Raw genomic sequence first — 4712 nt, forward strand, 5'->3', positions numbered from 1 at the left:
CTGTGTGGATCACAATAAACTGTGGAAAATTTAGAAAGAGATGGGAATACCAGACCACCTGACCTGCCTCTTGAGAAATCTGTATGCAGGTCAGGAAGCAACAGTTAGAACTGGACATGGAACAGCAGACTGGTTCCAAATAGGAAAAGGAGTACGTCAAGGCTGTATATTATCACCCTGCTTATTTAACTTATATGCAGAGTACATCATGAGAAACACTGGACTGGAAGAAACACAAGCTGGAATCAAGATTGCCGGGAGAAATATCAATAACCTCAGATATGCAGATGACACCACCCTTATGGCAGAAAGTGAAGAGGAACTAAAAAGCCTCTTGATGAAAGTGAAAGTGGAGAGTGAAAAAGTTGGCTTAAAGCTCAACATTTAGAAAACGAAGATCATGGCATCTGGTCCCATCACTTCATGGCAAATAGATGGGGAAACAGTGGAAACAGTGTCAGACTGTATTTTTTTGGGCTCCAAAATCACTGCAGATGGTGATTGCAGCCATGAAATTAAAAGACACTTACTCCTTGGAAGGAAAGTTATGACCAACCTAGATAGCGTATTCAAAAGCAGAGACATTACTTTGCCAACAAAGGTCCATCTAGTCAAGGCTATGGTTTTTCCAGTGGTCATGTATGGATGTGAGAGTTGGACTGTGAAGAAGGCTGAACACCGAAGAATTGATGCTTTTGAACTGTGGTGTTGGAGAAGACTCTTGAGAGTCCCTTGGACTGCAAGGATATCCAACCAGTCCATTCTGAAAGAAATCAGCCCTGGGATTTCTTTGGAGGGAATGATGCTGAAGCTGAAACTCCAGTACTTTGGCCATCTCATGCGAAGAGTTGACTCATTGGAAAAGAGTCTGATGCTGGGAGGGATTGGGGACAGGAGGAGAAGGGGACGACAGAGGATGAGATGGCTGGATGGCATCACCGCCTCGATGGACGTGAGTCTGAGTGAACTCCGGGAGTTGGTGATGGACAGGGAGGCCTGGTGTGCTGCGATTCATGGGGTCGCAAAGAGTCGGACGCGACTGAGCCACTGAACTGAACTGAACTGAAATGGAATAGTGATTGGATTTCAAAGGTGCTAAGTTTCTTGCTTTTTAAAAAATTATTTTTATTTTCTGTTGCTGCTGCAGCTGGAAGCAGAATGGATCTGCAATGAGGAACAGGAGTAAAGTAATACTCATCTCTTGAAAATAGAGATTTTGGTGTGTAATTATTTTTGCAAGGTGACTTAGTTTGGGATCCCCAGAAGCAGACTCTGAGAAAGTAGTTTATCCCAGTTTCTCCTGGGAGAGTGAAGTTCTGGGAGAGTAAGGGATGCAAGAATGGAAAGAAGAAGCCAAGTGAGGCTGTTGTATTGGGCAAAGTCCTTTTGAGGGTAGCAAACCTCCCACAGACAGTATTAGGTGAGAGCTAGTGGAAGTAAAATTATGGCTCACTCGGGAGAGGGGTGCTCAACAGGATTTTAAAAAAAGATCTGAGAGGATCTGGGCAGAGCACTGACTGTGTAGTGTTTTGCATAAAATTTATCTTTGTGACGCATTTCGAAGTAAAGATGGAGCTTCCTGCATAAGACAGTTGCAAATTAAAGATTGTCTTCAGTGTTCAGGATCTGTATTTAGGCCAGTGAATTAAACTTTGAATTACAACAAAAATGGGAACTGGAGCTTAAAGATCATACAACTGGAGCTGTTCAGGGAGTGAGAAAAGGAAAGCTCTGAAGGTGGAAATGCTATTTTTTGATGGAAAGAAAAAGAAAAGTGGGAGAATTAGACTAATTATTAGGAAACTGTGCATGAGTAATTACATTGACAGATTAATTGAGATTGAAAGGCATAGAGGATGAATAATCTAAATTGGTGAAAGATTAGAAAAAGAATGCACTCTTTTGAGAATTGAGTGCTTTATATAAACTTGTATGAACCACAGATAAAATAGCAACATTTTCTAACTTCCCAACCAAGTCAATATCACATCCAATGGATGGAGGCGTCCTCAAAGCAGCATCCCTCTAAGGAGCAACAGACACTTGACAATGGCTGTGCACTGTCCGCGTGGAAAGATGGCTGAGAAGAGATCTATGTGATGTTTTCAGCCCAGGGATACATCTGGCTGGCTCACTGGGCGTGAATTAGTTAACACTATGGGGTCGCACAGACAGGACTGAAGCCACTTAGCAGCAGCAGCAGCAGCAGCAGTCTCTAAAGACAAAACAACTCGGTTCTGCAGGATTGTTGGCTTTCTCTCACATCACACACACAATGAGGCACTATGCAATCAAGGAAAAATAAGTCTTGAGAGCACCTTGAGGAAGCTTCTCCGATATGGGCACAGGCATTACAAATTTCTATTCTACATAAAACAATGTCACAGAGAGTAATAAGTAGATGAGGGGGATGGTATGTCTCGACGTAAATGTTTTGGACAAGAGAAATTTGAAAATGTATCTTAGATGGGCAGCGCATCATCATTGCCTCTAAATTACCCTGTGCTACGTGACTGAGCAATACTGCAAATATCTGTAATTTAAGTGTTTTATTCTGATTCTTACATGGTTGTTATGCCAGAGAGCTTTTTAAAACTATTTATCACGTTAACTCTGGTTTTGCTTTTGGAATACATCATCTAATTAATTAAGAGATTGAAGTTTCATTACTTCATGTCTGTCTTTACTGGGTTATGTCAGCAGCAACTCTGTCATTACTAAATCATATGCTATTTTTATGTTTCTCAAGATCTAGACCTCACAGTCATCATTTAAATAGAACATTACAGGGGAGAAAAAGCAATTTGAAACATCCCATTCTTAGCTATGTATTGAATAAATCTATTCTGCTATTTTAGTATCTATTTCAGTTTATTTTTCCTTGTTTCGGTCATAGTTCAGTAACGTTCAGGAGAAAGTGCTATATGGTAAGCTAATGTGATATAGAAGACGCATTACTTACCTGCCAAATTTATCAGAAAAGTAAAAGAAAAAATCCTTCCCTTAGAAATACATTATAAATTTAGGTAAACGAATACAGGATAAGTTATTTATGACAGGCATATAACTTTTTCTGATCATTAGCTTTACTAATCATTAGCTTAATTTTTGAAAAATAAAATATTTATAGTACTGAAAACATGAGCAACTAATAAATCAGATAGTTTTTAGTTGAAAAACCACAAGTTTTTCTTAATCTACTGACTCTCCCTACCAAAAAATAGTCCTAAATTTCCACAGTATTGATGGAGGCCTTAATTATTTTTATGGATGAATAAAAGATTCCAAGTTCAATCAATGAAAATGATATAGGAACTTTGCATGTTAACTGCTATACCCTATATGGCTCACACAGTAAACAATCTCTCTGCAATGCAGGAGACTCGGGTTCAATCCCTGGGTTGGGAAGATACCCTGCAGAAGGAAACAGCTACCCACTCCAGTACTCTTGCCTAGAGAATTCCAAGGACAGAGGAGCCTGGTGGGCAACACGACTGAGCAACTAACACTTTTCTTGTGAACTGTACAAGGTTCCAAAACAACCTTTATAAGTAGAATTTCACTTCCCTTGCAAAATGCTTTACTAATACTAACTTGCATGCACTGTTATCTATGGATCTAAGTGCTTTAAAAAAAAAGACATTTTTATAACAGTTGTAGGTTTACAACAAAATTGAGAGAAAGAGGTTTCCCATATACTTCCTGTTCCCACACATGTGTAGGCCCCCCATTTATTAACATTACTCACCAGAATGGCACATTTTTTTAAACCAAGGGTAAACCTACCTCAAAATCACCCAAAGGCCACAGTTTACCTTAGGATTCACCCTTGGTATTGTACATTCTATGCATTTGGACAAATGTATAATGACATATATCCATCATTATGGTATCATACAAAATATTTTCAACGCCTCCCCAAAATTCTTTATGTTCTGCCTAATCATCTCTCCTCTAACCCCTCACCCCCTAGTGACCCTGGCAACCCCTGGTCTTTTTGCTGTCTCCTTAGTTTTGCCTTTTCCAGAATGTCATATAGTTGAACTTAGGTAACCTTTTCAGATTGGCTTCTTTCACTTAGTAATATACACTGAAGTTTTGTCATATCTTTTCATTGCTTGATAATATTTCTTTCTTAAGCCCTGAATAATATTCCATTATTTGCCTGTAAAACAGCTTATTTACTCATTCACCTACTGAAGGTCATCTTGGCTGCTTCCAAGTTTTGGCAATTATGAAAAAAAGCTGCCATAATCATCATAATCATGTGATTTGGTGTGGACTTTGGTTTTCTATACTCCTTTGGATAAATACCAAAGAGTGTGACTGCAGGACCATATCTTAAGAGTATGATTAGTTTTGTAAGAAACTGCCAAAGAGTCTTCTAAAACGACTTGCCTTCCCAGCAGCAATAAACGAAGTCTCTGTTGCTCCGCATTCTCATCAACATTTGGCGGTGCTGGTGTTCCAGCTTTTGGCCATTCTAATAGGTATATGGCAGTACCTCATTGATTTATTTCTCATTTCCCTGATGACATTTCATGTGGAGCATCTTTTCATGTGCTTATTTGCCATCTGTATATCTTCTCTGGTGAGGCATCTGTTAAGGTCTCTGGCCCATTTTTTAATCTGGTTATTTGTTTTCTTATTGCTGAGTTTTAAAATTTTACTTTATATTTTAAATAATGGTTCTTTACCAGGTTTGTCTTTTG

Source organism: Bos indicus x Bos taurus, chromosome 12 (genome assembly GCF_003369695.1).
Source record: "Bos indicus x Bos taurus breed Angus x Brahman F1 hybrid chromosome 12, Bos_hybrid_MaternalHap_v2.0, whole genome shotgun sequence".
Lineage (NCBI taxonomy): Eukaryota > Metazoa > Chordata > Mammalia > Artiodactyla > Bovidae > Bos > Bos indicus x Bos taurus.